Consider the following 17,637-nt stretch of genomic DNA (forward strand, 5'->3'; position numbering starts at 1 on the left):
TGAACCAATCAAACACTCACACCCAGTCAACAGATCTGTGTTTAATCTATCACCGTTCTTTAGCCCACTCTGCCACCCCAGTTCAGACATGGCCATATGCAAATCAGTCCGACCCTGTGCCTCATGGGAACAGTCCAGTCCGAACTGCCAAGCCATGCCTTTCCTGGACCGGAAACAAGCTTCCGAGGACCGGTTTCTGGCATTTCAGCCGTCTTCAGCCCGGCTTGCTTGAATCCAGTGGCAAAGTGAGCAAGGGACTCACGTCTGAGCATACCCTGCCAACTTATAGCGAACAAAGTGGTACAAAAGGGGGTGAAGATGGACAGAGCATCTGAACCAATCAAACACTCACACCCAGTCAACAAATCTGGGTTTAATCCATCACCGTTCTTTAGCCCACTCTGCCACCCCAGTTCAGACATGGCCATATGCAAATCAGTCTGACCCTGTGCCTCATGGGAACAGTCCAGCCCAAACAGCCAAGCCATGCCTTCCCTGGACAGGAAACAAGCTTCCGAGGACCGGTTTCTGGCATTTCAGCCCTCTTCAGCCCGGCTTGCTTGAATCCAGTGGCAAAGTGAGCAAGGGACTCACGTCTGAGCATACCCTGCCAACTTATGGCGAACAAAGTGGTACAAAAGGGGGTGGTGATGGACGGAGCATGTGAACCAATCAAACACTCACACCCAGTCAACAGATTTGGGTTTAATCCATCACCGTTCTTTAGCCCACTCTGCCACCCCAGTTCAGACATGGCCATATGCAAATCAGTCTGACCCTGTGCCTCATGGGAACAGTCCAGCCCGAACTGCCAAGCCATGCCTTCCCTGGACCGGAAACAAGCTTCCGAGGACCGGTTTCTGGCATTTCAGCCGTCTTCAGCCCGGCTTGCTTGAATCCATTGGCAAAGTGAGCAAGGGACTCACGTCTGAGCATACCCTGCCAACTTATAGCGAACAAAGTGGTACAAAAGGGGGTGGTGATGGACGGAGCATCTGAACCAATCAAACACTCACATCCAGTCAACAGATCTGGGTTTAATCCATCACCGTTCTTTAGCCCACTCTGACACCCCAGTTCAGACATGGCCATGTGCAAATCAGTCTGACCCTGTGCCTAATGGTAACAGTCCAGCCCGAACTGCCAATCCAGGCCTTCCCTGGACCGGAAACAAGCTTCCAAGGACCGGTTTCTGGCATTTCGGCCGTCTTCAGCCCGGCTTGCTTGAATCCAGTGGCAAAGTGAGCAAGGGACTCACGTCTGAGCATACCCTGCCAACTTATGGCGAACAAAGTGGTAAAAAAGGAGGTGGTGATGGACGGAGCATCTGAACCAATCAAACACTCACACCCAGTCAACAGATCTGGGTTTAATCCATCACCGTTCTTTAGCCCACTCTGCCACCCCAGTTCAGACATGGCCATATGCAAATCAGTCTGACCCTGTGCCTCATGGGAACAGTCCAGCCCGAACTGCCAAGCCAGGCCTTCCCTGGACCGGAAACAAGCTTCCGAGGACCTGTTTCTGGCATTTCAGCCGTCTTCAGCCCGCCTTGCTTGAATCCAGTGGCAAAGTGAGCAAGGGAATCACGTCTAAGCATACCCTGCCAACTTATGGCGAACAAAGTGGTACAAAAGGGGGTGGTGATGGACGGAGCATCTGAACCAATCAAACACTCACACCCAGTCAACAGATCTGGTTTTAATCCATCACCGTTCTTTAGCCCACTCTGCCACCCCAGTTCAGACATGGCCATATGCAAATCAGTCTGACCCTGTGCCTCATGGGAACAGTCCAGCCCGAACTGCCAAGCCATGCCTTCCCTGGACCGGAAACAAGCTTCCGAGGATCGGTTTCTGGCATTTCAGCCGTCTTCAGCCCGGCTTGCTTGAATCCAGTGGCAAAGTGAGCAAAGGACTCACTTAATGTGGCTTAACGCTGCCTTGTACATAAGGCACCCTTTAACGCTATGTTTATCATGAAAGGGGCGTGCAGTGAGTGTTGTGGTGGGCGTTACACCGCAACACCCATTGTATTTGACGCTGCCCCCTATATGCAAGGGTGGCATACAAAGGAGGCCGCGCCAAAATTAAGACCAGGAAAATCCTGGCTTTAAATTGGCGAAACGAGGAGCAATGCATTATTTCTTCTCGTTTTTGCTTTTTCAAATTGTGCTGCCTTGTGCAGCACACATGGAAAAAGCAAAATTCCATGGGTTGTTTATGTACAGGAAGGTGCCCCTTCCTGTACATAAACAAACCTTTTTAAAAAATGTAATTTTGCAACTTTCATGTGCGCTGCATGAAGCAGCACACATGAAAATTACAAAATGGCATTTTAGGATTGTTTATGTGCAGAAAGGGACACCTTCCTACACATAACCAATCCTCCCCTGCACACAGACACCCTTGCACTCTGGTGCAAGGGTGCCTGCGTTGGTGCTAAGTTATTAAACTTAGAGCCATCGCAGGGGAAACGCAAGGCTGCACCACATTCTTATAAATTGTGTGTAGCCTTGCGTTTCCGAAGTTGCGGAGTGTGTCGTTAAGCCCAGGAGGATAACGACATGCTCCGCCACTTCATTGTACATATCCCCCACATGCCTCTTGGGAAATTTCATGCTGCAGTAGTTGTACTTTGTATTAATCGTATTCCAAACTGCTGTGAGATCCAAAGTTACATGGAGGAAGAGTCTAAGCATTACCTATTCAAGACTCCAAGGGGCACATTTACAATAAACTGGTGGAGCGCAGTGTTACTCCAAAATTGGTAATGTTGTGGTCCAACAGTTTTAAAATGCAGGGATGCACCATATTTACAAAAATACCGCACACCCCTACATTTCCCCCAGCGCTGACGCTAAAAAAGCTGCCTAGCACCAGCATAGGCACCCTAGCACTATTTTGCTAGGGTGCCTGTGCTGCAGGGACGATTATTTATGTGTAGGAAGGGACACCTTCCTACTCATAAACAATCTTAACAGGCGATCTGCTCTTTCTATGTGTGTTGTAGAATGCCCCTTTAACGTTAAGTACTGCTTGAATAAGGGCATAATTTACAAGGCAGCGTAAAGCCACAAAACGTGGCTTAACACCACCTTTTAAATAAGGCAAAAGATTTACCGCCACCAGAACGTCAAAATAAGTGATGTTCTGATGGCGTTAACTCCTTGTACATATGCCCCTAAGTATTTCTGACTAGATTTAAAAACTAAGCAAACACTTATGTTTTGGATTTTAATTTAATTTGGCCACAGAAGGCGCATAGAATAGGAAGTATTTTCTCTGTACCCCATATTTCTCACAGCATCAAGCAGTCGCACTATCTCTTTTGCTACAGTCCTCAGCCCAACTCTTCACGGAATCAGAGGATGAGCACCAGGTGGCTTCAGGAAATGACAGTCCTGAGGGTCATCTGAAATTAAGTTGCCACCTAAATGCCCTAAGTGTCACTTTGTAATATTTGGCTTGTCTGGGCCAGGTTTGTGGCCTGGTTTCCTTTGACTAATCTTCCTGCCTGTGATAACTAGCTGTCTTTGCCATCTTGCCTACTAGAAATTTACATAGGGTTATCTATCTTTCATGTTTTTTTCTCTGGGACCCACAACTGCAAGGGACAACAACATCTCAAAAAGAGAGAAAAACAGAACTCCCTACTCATCAGAGCTGCTAGTGTTAGGCCTGTGACAGAAAGTTTGCTTCAATAAGTGTTCGGTATTCTACAGATAGATGAGAATGAGCAGTCCAATCCTAGATCTGGGAAGGTGATGTAAGATGAATACTGTCACAGTAAAACAGTTATCACATGAAAAATAAATATGTCAATGTGCAATCAAAGTTGTGAGTACACAAAACCTCAGTACTAACTCAATAGCCCTTAGATTGCCCAGGGTGGTACCTGTGTCTGCCGCCCTTGGTGGCAGCATTTAAGAGTTCAAGAGCTTGCTGGCCGATTTCGCGGACTGTTGCCCCAGTGCATTGAAGAGCGGGAGGTGATTGCCGTCCCAAGATGGCTTGGGCTTGTAAGAGCTGAGCGGAGACAGCCACCCCCAAAGCTCATGCTGCCCGGGCGGAACCCCCCCCCCCCCCCCCCCCCCCCCCCACTGAACTGGACACAATCACTAGAACTGCAAACTTTGGGATAATCATGAGATGAAAAACTCAATACAAACATGGAACCATTGAAAGGGTTAAACATACCTGCAAATAATACAGTGATTGCAATCAATAGCTGGCAGTGATCAAGGAGTTGCCATGTAACCAGTCAGTAGTGTTTACTTTCCATGACACTGCCTAAAACAATACACAAAAAGGTCAAAGTAATGTCATACAACAGACAGTACATCTGGCAACCTACAAAAGAAGAGGACAGAGTCTCAGAGTTCAGAAAGTGCTCTATTGGCTTCGAGTAGGTGTGTCTATCTTCTAGATTTAGTGTTAGATGTGTCACTGCCCACCATTGAACTCTCTCACCACCTGAGATTCCTAAAGGTTACAGATCAGTGGCTCTGCACTCAGTGTGAACTATCTTTGATGCTGGGAACAGACTGCGGGTAGTTCCACAGAAATAGTTGTAAGCAGTGGTGGCTCCTCCTCAATGGCAGAAGAGCATTGCCCGACTGACTCAGAGGCAGCAGCTGAAAAATAAAATTATATTTTATTATTGTTTTATTTTTCAGCTGTTGGCTGAACCAACATGTGTAGGGAGGGTGGGGGTAGGCTGTGGGTAGGAGGAGGAATAGAGTGCTATGTGCACTTCTAAGTGCGCATGTCTGTTTGGCCGGCCATCTTAGGCCGGCCAAACAGACATGCGCACTTAGGTTTCTCTAACCGACTGTATTTTACAGCTGGGTGGAGAAACAGCACAGACTCCCTGTGCCTGAGCTGAGCGTCAAACTAGCCCGCTCAGACCAGTCCCAAAGGTGCTCTCATAGTAGGAGCAATAAACCAAGAAAAGGGTTCGGGCTCTTAAGCAGTAAGGTCAAGCCTCACTCAAATTCAAAACGAAACAACAATACCAGTACTGCAATATTAGTCCTGAAACAATTGCACAGATATAGTGACTCAAAACACTATATAGACAAGACTACTTGTTCTGTCTGAAATAAATCTTTTTTTATATAAACATTTTATGGAACCAAACACATTTTACATTTTTTTTTTTTTTTTTTGGGCATTTGAACACAAAAGACACAGATTACAATATTGATTCTTTATATCACAAATATAAGACACTACTTAATTTAGCAACTCTCACCATTCCCAATCATACCATTCAAACTCACATTCACCCACTTAGAAAATACACTGCTATTTACACAATATACATTATACAACTATTTTTACAGTATCAATAAATCAGAGTTCAAAACAGAATTCAGAAAACGACCTTGGAGCGAGTTTTACTTCACTCTAAATTTTTAAATTCCTTAGAACAACCTAAGGTCGCATTGATAGGTCTACGCGTTTCGAACACCCTTAATAAGGGGTGTTCTCGTCAGGACCACATATCTGAAAGATATAAGGAGGTGTTTATTAGAATCACTAATAGTGGCACCAATCTGGATGAGCATGGGTAGCCTCAACTTAAGTCTTACCTTTGCCGTTTAATGGCACAGGGTGAGAGAAAAGGGAGTTGTAATTTCTGTAAATAATCAAGATATGATTATTCAGTATCATATGATAGACCCGATTTGCCAAAAAGCAACCAACCACAAGATCGTCACTTTTTACTATGCCTCGCATTTATACTTACATTCACAACTTGTGTATGTTGTCTTGATGCGATACTCGTTTTGAAATTCTGTATGGGAAATTAGGGGGCGCGCATTAATATCTGTCCGTTGTCAGAAAGCAAGGTATTGCATGTTTAGCTGCTTGGCTCTGACTCATACCAAGGAGTTGTGATTGAAAAGACTTACTTGCGTGTCGGACTCAGGTTAAATGGCGTCCGGCCGCCAGCGTTTGTTCGTGCACTCTAAAAACAATAACGGATGATTTGTTTAGAATGCAGAAAGATGACGACTCGATCTCCGTATTTGGGTACTATGAACCGGCGGAATCTTACCGTTAATCATGCACCGTCTCACAGTCGACTTGTTCCGTGGTTGACTTCTGTTTGCTTCCAAAGCGTAGTCACGTGACTTGCAGCAATTGACGTGACCGGCACATTTAAAACGCACGTGATGCCCCACGGGCTTCTGGAAGTTGTATTCTTTTCTTTTTTCAAGTTTAGTGAAGTGATTATTGCGGTGCTTGAAACAAGTGGGATGGATTCTGTGCAGTTGAAGAGTCGCGATTAAATGATAGTAATATTTTCACATGTCACCTCTTCCTGTGAACTTATATTAGTTTGTATTGATTTTTTATAAAAAAGACGACAAATTTGATGTGGAGTCGGTGAAGCATAAGTATCAGTAATTGTGCGCGATGGTGTTGATGTGGTCTTCGTTGTATCAGAATAATACAGATTAGAAGGACTTTGTAATGGGATGTCATATAATTATGACAATTTATAAATTTCCTAAATTTCATTGAGGCCGTCAATCGCTGTGTTGAACTTTATGATAAGCATAGCCTCTCTTCTCGACAGCTTTTCCTCTATGTCACCACCTCTTGGATCAGTCTCAATTTTTGATAGCACTGTCCATTTGATATCAGATTCGCAGTGATTGTGTGACTTCCAGTGATTAACTAAAGGTGCTGTCTGCACGTTGTTTCTGATTCTGGATTTATGTTGTGTAATTCTACACCTGATCTCTTGATTGGTCTTACCAATATAAAGCATGTCACAAGGACAGCGTATTCCATAAATGACATAACGCGATTTACAATTAGTAAATGTGTCGTGTTTCCAGAAAGTTTGCTTGTGTTTGAACAGCGTTCCTTCTTCGGTCGTTGGACAACATACACAGGTGCCACATTTATGGTGCCCTTGAACTGGAGGTAGGCTCAACATTGTTCTTATTCATGGTTGTTTCTTTTGTGGTAGGGTTGCACGAACCAAATGATTGGCAATGTTCTGATCTTTTTTAAAAGCAAACAAAGGTTTTTCTTTGAGTGACTCATCCAGATTTTGAATTAAATGCCAATTTTGATTTATCACTTTTTTGAGGTTGTTTGAGTTAGGACAAAAGGTTGATACACATACAATCCTTTCCATTGGCTTTTTGTCTTTTTTTCTTAGAAGTTCTTCTCTTGGTGTCCACCAAGCCCTCTTCATGGACCGCCTCAGAAGTTTTTTCGGGTATCCTCGGTCCAATAGATTTTGTGTAAGATGATTGGCATGAAGCTCATATTCATCTTTGAAGTGGCAATTTCTTTTGATGCGTGAATACTGTCCAAAGGGTAGATTTTCTTTTAGGTTTCTTGGGTGGTGACTCTCAAAATGTAGGGCTTTATTTCGGTCAGTCGGCTTTTTGTATAGTGTGGTCACTAATTTCTTCCCCGATGGATAAACCTCTACATCTAGAAACGCCAATTTTGTTTGAGAGTACTTTATACTGAACTTTATTTCATGGGTCCTATTGTTCAACCACTCGTGGAACCTAATGAGTTCCTCTTCGCTGCCTGTCCAGACAGCGAATACGTCGTCTATAAAACGACTCCAGTGTGAAATATGGTCAAAAAAAGGATTATCTTTGTAGATGAATTTGTCTTCGAATTTAGACATAAAAAGAATAGCCAGTTCTGGGGCAAAGGGGCAGCCCATCGCTACTCCCCCTGTTTGGAAATAAAATTCGCCATTAAAGTTAAAATAATTTTTCTTTAAAGCGAATGACGCCAATTCCAGAATAAATTCAGTAGGGATTCTAACTGGTTTGTCTCTGGTCTCCAAAAAAGAAGCTATAACTTCTAGGCCTTCCATTTGAGGTATCTGTGTATATAAAGATGTCACATCTAGTGTGACCAAAAAATCCGAACCTTCATTGAAGTCAATGGAATCCAGTTTGTTAATGAAATCTGAGGTGTCACGCAGATACGATTTGACTTGAGGTAAAAATGGTTTTAGAAAATGGTCCACAAATTTTGAGATGGGTTCTAATAGAGAGTCACATGCCGAGACTATCGGTCTCCCCGGTGGCGCAGTTTGATCCTTATGAATTTTCGGAAGGATATAAAATTGAGGGATCCTTGGGAATTTACATTGTAGAAATTCAAATTCCTTTTTTCCTAGGAGGCCATCAGTATTTCCTTTTTCCAAGATTACTCGTAGTTGATGGTTTAATTCCATCGTAGGGTCTTTTGAGACTTTTTTGTAGCAAGCTTGGTCGTTCAACTGTCTCATGACTTCAGTAATGTATTTGTCTTTCTCCCAAATAACTATTGATCCTCCCTTGTCCGCCTGCTTGATTACCACAGACGTATCATTTTTCAGAGATTCTAGAGCGTTTTTTTCCAATTTTGTAATGTTATATCTAATCCATTGTTTTTTCTTTTCCATGTTGTTAATTGCGGAAATTATTGTCTTTTCAAAAGTCATTACTTCTTTCGGAATTTTATTGTACGGGGGACAAAATGAAGATTTCTTTCTCAGACCTGTTGTTTCCTGATATTGGTCCATCTGTATATTGGCAAAAAAGGTTTTTAATTTAATCTTGCGGCAAAATTCAATGGCTTCTGTTTTTAATTTAACAAAGTTAGTATGTTTAGTTGGAACAAAAGTCAAGCCTTTTTCCAGGATGCTTCTTTCGCTATTTGTTAGAACTTTGTTTGAAAGATTGTGAATAGGTGATTCACCTTCATTTGAGGAATTCTGGAATGGTGTTATTACCAGTTCTTGTAGTTCTGTCGACGTGTCGACATTTCCCATGGTTGCTGGTTGTACCTGGGGCGTCCTCTTGTTTGTGGTTCGCCTCTCCCTAAAAAAGGCTGTTGTTGAGGTTGTTGTTGAAAATTGCCTCTTTGATTAACGTTTCTGCGTTTGTCGTTGCTATTACTTTCCCCGCTACTTGATGAAGAAGTGTCCGAAAAAGTGATAAAATTTCTTGACGATCTACCTTGGAACTCTCCTAAATTGCGTCTAGATTCTGGTCTTGAATAGTAGTCCTGTTGAAGGAACGGATATACTTTTTCCAATGAGAAGTTTCGCTTGTCCTTCTCAAATTGGTTGCTTTTTTGATTTATTGTGAGATCTTTAAATTCCAGTATTTCCTTATCCACTTTTTCAAGGAGTGTTTTCGCGTCCGTGATAAATTGGTTTGTTTTTATTTCAGATTCAAGGGTCTCAATTTCCTTAAGTTGATCAGCTGAGAGTCTCTGAGCCATCTCAATTGTTAAGACCATTAGGTCCCTGCTACATTTAGTCTCTATAAAACTATAGCCTTTCTTATAGAGTGGATCCTCCGTGAAAATAACTGGGACGTTTTTGATTTGTAATCCTCCCGGGATTGTTCCAGCTCGTAAATGTTGTAAAAGAAAATGCCCATGTAGGTCCGTTCTAATTTGTTTCTTCTTTAATCTCAGAAGTTTGTCCGTTTCATTTTGGTTTTTTGCTGTAATACTTAAGGAAGCTGATGCAAAAACAGGGGGTGCCTCCAATAGTTTTTTGATATGATCCTCACTGTACGCAAATGTTTGATCTTCTGACATTATATGTTTATGTTGTAGTATATTTGATCTGTGTCCTCAGCCACACAGCGTGGTCTAACCACGTTTCATTCAAACAAAGATTCACTGCACACAAAACAATTGAATTGCCTCAGCAAACCGGGCGCTAGACAACCTCGCAGATAATTATCTGCTAATAAGCAATAAACCAAGAAAAGGGTTCGGGCTCTTAAGCAGTAAGGTCAAGCCTCACTCAAATTCAAAACGAAACAACAATACCAGTACTGCAATATTAGTCCTGAAACAATTGCACAGATATAGTGACTCAAAACACTATATAGACAAGACTACTTGTTCTGTCTGAAATAAATCTTTTTTTATATAAACATTTTATGGAACCAAACGCATTTTACATTTTTTTTTTTTTTTTTTTTTTTTTGGCATTTGAACTCAAAAGACACAGATTACAATATTGATTCTTTACATCACAAATATAAGACACTACTTAATTTAGCAACTCTCACCATTCCCAATCATACCATTCAAACTCACATTCACCCACTTAGAGAATACACTGCTATTTACACAATATACATTGTACAACTATTTTTACAGTATCAATAAATCAGAGTTCAAAACAGAATTCAGAAAACGACCTTGGAGCGAGTTTTACTTCACTCTAAATTTTTAAATTCCTTAGAACAACCTAAGGTCGCATTGATAGGTCTACGCGTTTCGAACACCCTTAATAAGGGGTGTTCTCGTCAGGACCACATATCTGAAAGATATAAGGAGGTGTTTATTAGAATCACTAATAGTGGCACCAATCTGGATGAGCATGGGTAGCCTCAACTTAAGTCTTACCTTTGCCGTTTAATGGCACAGGGTGAGAGAAAAGGGAGTTGTAATTTCTGTAAATAATCAAGATATGATTATTCAGTATCATATGATAGACCCGATTTGCCAAAAAGCAACCAACAACAAGATCGTCACTTTTTACTATGCCTCGCATTTATACTTACATTCACAACTTGTGTATGTTGTCTTGATGCGATACTCGTTTTGAAATTCTGTATGGGAAATTAGGGGGCGCGCATTAATATCTGTCCGTTGTCAGAAAGCAAGGTATTGCATGTTTAGCTGCTTGGCTCTGACTCATACCAAGGAGTTGTGATTGAAAAGACTTACTTGCGTGTCGGACTCAGGTTAAATGGCGTCCGGCCGCCAGCGTTTGTTCGTGCACTCTAAAAACAATAACGGATGATTTGTTTAGAATGCAGAAAGATGACGACTCGATCTCCGTATTTGGGTACTATGAACCGGCGGAATCTTACCGTTAATCATGCACCGTCTCACAGTCGACTTGTTCCGTGGTTGACTTCTGTTTGCTTCCAAAGCGTAGTCACGTGACTTGCAGCAATTGACGTGACCGGCACATTTAAAACGCACGTGATGCCCCACGGGCTTCTGGAAGTTGTATTCTTTTCTTTTTTCAAGTTTAGTGAAGTGATTATTGCGGTGCTTGAAACAAGTGGGATGGATTCTGTGCAGTTGAAGAGTCGCGATTAAATGATAGTAATATTTTCACATGTCACCTCTTCCTGTGAACTTATATTAGTTTGTATTGATTTTTTATAAAAAAGACGACAAATTTGATGTGGAGTTGGTGAAGCATAAGTATCAGTAATTGTGCGCGATGGTGTTGATGTGGTCTTCGTTGTATCAGAATAATACAGATTAGAAGGACTTTGTAATGGGATGTCATATAATTATGACAATTTATAAATTTCCGAAATTTCATTGAGGCCGTCAATCGCTGTGTTGAACTTTATGATAAGCATAGCCTCTCTTCTCGACAGCTTTTCCTCTATGTCACCACCTCTTGGATCAGTCTCAATTTTTGATAGCACTGTCCATTTGATATCAGATTCGCAGTGATTGTGTGACTTCCAGTGATTAACTAAAGGTGCTGTCTGCACGTTGTTTCTGATTCTGGATTTATGTTGTGTAATTCTACACCTGATCTCTTGATTGGTCTTACCAATATAAAGCATGTCACAAGGACAGCGTATTCCATAAATGACATAACGCGATTTACAATTAGTAAATGTGTCATGTTTCCAGAAAGTTTGCTTGTGTTTGAACAGCGTTCCTTCTTCGGTCGTTGGACAACATACACAGGTGCCACATTTATGGTGCCCTTGAACTGGAGGTAGGCTCAACATTGTTCTTATGCATGGTTGTTTCTTTTGTGGTAGGGTTGCACGAACCAAATGATTGGCAATGTTCTGATCTTTTTTAAAAGCAAACAAAGGTTTTTCTTTGAGTGACTCATCCAGATTTTGAATTAAATGCCAATTTTGATTTATCACTTTTTTGAGGTTGTTTGAGTTAGGACAAAAGGTTGATACACATACAATCCTTTCCATTGGCTTTTTGTCTTTTTTTCTTAGAAGTTCTTCTCTTGGTGTCCACCAAGCCCTCTTCATGGACCGCCTCAGAAGTTTTTTCGGGTATCCTCGGTCCAATAGATTTTGTGTAAGATGATTGGCATGAAGCTCATATTCATCTTTGAAGTGGCAATTTCTTTTGATGCGTAAATACTGTCCAAAGGGTAGATTTTCTTTTAGGTTTCTTGGGTGGTGACTCTCAAAATGTAGGGCTTTATTTCGGTCAGTCGACTTTTTGTATAGTGTGGTCACTAATTTCTTCCCCGAGGATAAACCTCTACATCTAGAAACGCCAATTTTGTTTGAGAGTACTTTATACTGAACTTTATTTCATGGGTCCTATTGTTCAACCACTCGTGGAACCTAATGAGTTCCTCTTCGCTGCCTGTCCAGACAGCGAATACGTCGTCTATAAAACGACTCCAGTGTGAAATATGGTCAAAAAAAGGATTATCTTTGTAGATGAATTTGTCTTCGAATTTAGACATAAAAAGAATAGCCAGTTCTGGGGCAAAGGGGCAGCCCATCGCTACTCCCCTGTTTGGAAATAAAATTCGCCATTAAAGTTAAAATCATTTTTCTTTAAAGCGAATGACGCCAATTCCAGAATAAATTCAGTAGGGATTCTAACTGGTTTGTCTCTGGTCTCCAAAAAAGAAGCTATAACTTCTAGGCCTTCCATTTGAGGTATCTGTGTATATAAAGATGTCACATCTAGTGTGACCAAAAAATCCGAACCTTCATTAAAGTCAATGGAATCCAGTTTGTTAATGAAATCTGAGGTGTCACGCAAATCGTATCTGCGTGACACCTCAGATTTCATTAACAAACTGGATTCCATTGACTTCAATGAAGGTTCGGATTTTTTGGTCACACTAGATGTGACATCTTTATATACACAGATACCTCAAATGGAAGGCCTAGAAGTTATAGCTTCTTTTTTGGAGACCAGAGACAAACCAGTTAGAATCCCTACTGAATTTATTCTGGAATTGGCGTCATTCGCTTTAAAGAAAAATTATTTTAACTTTAATGGCAAATTTTATTTCCAAACAGGGGGAGTAGCGATGGGCTGCCCCTTTGCCCCAGAACTGGCTATTCTTTTTATGTCTAAATTCGAAGACAAATTCATCTACAAAGATAATCCTTTTTTTGACCATATTTCACACTGGAGTCGTTTTATAGACGACGTATTCGCTGTCTGGACAGGCAGCGAAGAGGAACTCATTAGGTTCCACGAGTGGTTGAACAATAGGACCCATGAAATAAAGTTCAGTATAAAGTACTCTCAAACAAAATTGGCGTTTCTAGATGTAGAGGTTTATCCATCGGGGAAGAAATTAGTGACCACACTATACAAAAAGCCGACTGACCGAAATAAAGCCCTACATTTTGAGAGTCACCACCCAAGAAACCTAAAAGAAAATCTACCCTTTGGACAGTATTTACGCATCAAAAGAAATTGCCACTTCAAAGATGAATATGAGCTTCATGCCAATCATCTTACACAAAATATATTGGACCGAGGATACCCGAAAAAACTTCTGAGGCGGTCCATGAAGAGGGCTTGGTGGACACCAAGAGAAGAACTTCTAAGAAAAAAAGACAAAAAGCCAATGGAAAGGATTGTGTGTGTATCAACCTTTTGTCCTAACTCAAACAACCTCAAAAAAGTGATAAATCAAAATTGGCATTTAATTCAAAATCTGGATGAGTCACTCAAAGAAAAACCTTTGTTTGCTTTTAAAAAAGATCAGAACATTGCCAATCATTTGGTTCGTGCAACCCTACCACAAAAGAAACAACCATGCATAAGAACAATGTTGAGCCTACCTCCAGTTCAAGGGCACCATAAATGTGGCACCTGTGTATGTTGTCCAACGACTGAAGAAGGAACGCTGTTCAAACACAAGCAAACTTTCTGGAAACACGACACATTTACTAATTGTAAATCGTGTTATGTCATTTATGGAATACGCTGTCCTTGTGACATGCTTTATATTGGTAAGACCAATCAAGAGATCAGGTGTAGAATTACACAACATAAATCCAGAATCAGAAACAACGTGCAGACAGCACCTTTAGTTAATCACTGGAAGTCACACAATCACTGCGAATCTGATATCAAATGGACAGTGCTATCAAAAATTGAGACTGATCCAAGAGGTGGTGACATAGAGGAAAAGCTGTCGAGAAGAGAGGCTATGCTTATCATAAAGTTCAACACAGCGATTGACGGCCTCAATGAAATTTCGGAAATTTATAAATTGTCATAATTATATGACATCCCATTACAAAGTCCTTCTAATCTGTATTATTCTGATACAACGAAGACCACATCAACACCATCGCGCACAATTACTGATACTTATGCTTCACCAACTCCACATCAAATTTGTCGTCTTTTTTATAAAAAATCAATACAAACTAATATAAGTTCACAGGAAGAGGTGACATGTGAAAATATTACTATCATTTAATCGCGACTCTTCAACTGCACAGAATCCATCCCACTTGTTTCAAGCACCGCAATAATCACTTCACTAAACTTGAAAAAAGAAAAGAATACAACTTCCAGAAGCCCGTGGGGCATCACGTGCGTTTTAAATGTGCCGGTCATGTCAATTGCTGCAAGTCACGTGACTACGCTTTGGAAGCAAACAGAAGTCAACCACGGAACAAGTCGACTGTGAGACGGTGCATGATTAACGGTAAGATTCCGCCGGTTCATAGTACCCAAATACGGAGATCGAGTCGTCATCTTTCTGCATTCTAAACAAATCATCCGTTATTGTTTTTAGAGTGCACGAACAAACGCTGGCGGCCGGACGCCATTTAACCTGAGTCCGACACGCAAGTAAGTCTTTTCAATCACAACTCCTTGGTATGAGTCAGAGCCAAGCAGCTAAACATGCAATACCTTGCTTTCTGACAACGGACAGATATTAATGCGCGCCCCCTAATTTCCCATACAGAATTTCAAAACGAGTATCGCATCAAGACAACATACACAAGTTGTGAATGTAAGTATAAATGCGAGGCATAGTAAAAAGTGACGATCTTGTTGTTGGTTGCTTTTTGGCAAATCGGGTCTATCATATGATACTGAATAATCATATCTTGATTATTTACAGAAATTACAACTCCCTTTTCTCTCACCCTGTGCCATTAAACGGCAAAGGTAAGACTTAAGTTGAGGCTACCCATGCTCATCCAGATTGGTGCCACTATTAGTGATTCTAATAAACACCTCCTTATATCTTTCAGATATGTGGTCCTGACGAGAACACCCCTTATTAAGGGTGTTCGAAACGCGTAGACCTATCAATGCGACCTTAGGTTGTTCTAAGGAATTTAAAAATTTAGAGTGAAGTAAAACTCGCTCCAAGGTCGTTTTCTGAATTCTGTTTTGAACTCTGATTCATTGATACTGTAAAAATAGTTGTATAATGTATATTGTGTAAATAGCAGTGTATTCTCTAAGTGGGTGAATGTGAGTTTGAATGGTATGATTGGGAATGGTGAGAGTTGCTAAATTAAGTAGTGTCTTATATTTGTGATGTAAAGAATCAATATTGTAATCTGTGTCTTTTGTGTTCAAATGCCAAAAAAAAAAAAAAAAAAAAAATGTAAAATGTGTTTGGTTCCATAAAATGTTTATATAAAAAAAGATTTATTTCAGACAGAACAAGTAGTCTTGTCTATATAGTGTTTTGAGTCACTATATCTGTGCAATTGTTTCAGGACTAATATTGCAGTACTGGTATTGTTGTTTCGTTTTGAATTTGAGTGAGGCTTGACCTTACTGCTTAAGAGCCCGAACCCTTTTCTTGGTTTATTGCTTATTAGCAGATAATTATCTGCGAGGTTGTCTAGCGCCCGGTTTGCTGAGGCAATTCAATTGTTTTGTGTGCAGTGAATCTTTGTTTGAATGAAACGTGGTTAGACCACGCTGTGTGGCTGAGGACACAGATCAAATATACTACAACATAAACATATAATGTCAGAAGATCAAACATTTGCGTACAGTGAGGATCATATCAAAAAACTATTGGAGGCACCCCCTGTTTTTGCATCAGCTTCCTTAAGTATTACAGCAAAAAACCAAAATGAAACGGACAAACTTCTGAGATTAAAGAAGAAACAAATTAGAACGGACCTACATGGGCATTTTCTTTTACAACATTTACGAGCTGGAACAATCCCGGGAGGATTACAAATCAAAAACGTCCCAGTTATTTTCACGGAGGATCCACTCTATAAGAAAGGCTATAGTTTTATAGAGACTAAATGTAGCAGGGACCTAATGGTCTTAACAATTGAGATGGCTCAGAGACTCTCAGCTGATCAACTTAAGGAAATTGAGACCCTTGAATCTGAAATAAAAACAAACCAATTTATCACGGACGCGAAAACACTCCTTGAAAAAGTGGATAAGGAAATACTGGAATTTAAAGATCTCACAATAAATCCAAAAAAGCAACCAATTTGAGAAGGACAAGCGAAACTTCTCATTGGAAAAAGTATATCCGTTCCTTCAACAGGACTACTATTCAAGACCAGAATCTAGACGCAATTTAGGAGAGTTCCAAGGTAGATCGTCAAGAAATGTTATCACTTTTTCGGACACTTCTTCATCAAGTAGCGGGGAAAGTAATAGCAACGACAAACGCAGAAATGTTAATCAAAGAGGCAATTTTCAACAACAACCTCAACAACAGCCTTTTTTAGGGAGAGGCGAACCACAAACAAGAGGACGCCCCAGGTACAACCAGCAACCATGGGAAATGTCGACACGTCGACAGAACTACAAGAACTGGTAATAACACCATTCCAGAATTCCTCAAATGAAGGTGAATCACCTATTCACAATCTTTCAAACAAAGTTCTAACAAATAGCGAAAGAAGCATCCTGGAAAAAGGCTTGACTTTTGTTCCAACTAAACATACTAACTTTGTTAAATTAAAAACAGAAGCCATTGAATTTTGCCGCAAGATTAAATTAAAAACCTTTTTTGCCAATATACAGATGGACCAATATCAGGAAACAACAGGTCTGAGAAAGAAATCTTCATTTTGTCCCCCGTACAATAAAATTCCGAAAGAAGTAATGACTTTTGAAAAGACAATAATTTCCGCAATTAACAACATGGAAAAGAAAAAACAATGGATTAGATATAACATTACAAAATTGGAAAAAACCGCTCTAGAATCTCTGAAAAATGATACGTCTGTGGTAATCAAGCAGGCGGACAAGGGAGGATCAATAGTTATTTGGGAGAAAGACAAATACATTACTGAAGTCATGAGACAGTTGAACGACCAAGCTTGCTATAAAAAAGTCTCAAAAGACCCTACGATGGAATTAAACCATCAACTACGAGTAATCTTGGAAAAAGGAAATACTGATGGCCTCCTAGGAAAAAAGGAATTTGAATTTCTACAATGTAAATTCCCAAGGATCCCTCAATTTTATATCCTTCCGAAAATTCATAAGGATCAAACTGCGCCACCGGGGAGACCGATAGTCTCGGCATGTGACTCTCTATTAGAACCCATCTCAAAATTTGTGGACCATTTTCTAAAACCATTTTTACCTCAAGTCAAATCGTATCTGCGTGACACCTCAGATTTCATTA

Source organism: Lissotriton helveticus, chromosome 9 (genome assembly GCF_964261635.1).
Source record: "Lissotriton helveticus chromosome 9, aLisHel1.1, whole genome shotgun sequence".
Classification (NCBI taxonomy): domain Eukaryota; kingdom Metazoa; phylum Chordata; class Amphibia; order Caudata; family Salamandridae; genus Lissotriton; species Lissotriton helveticus.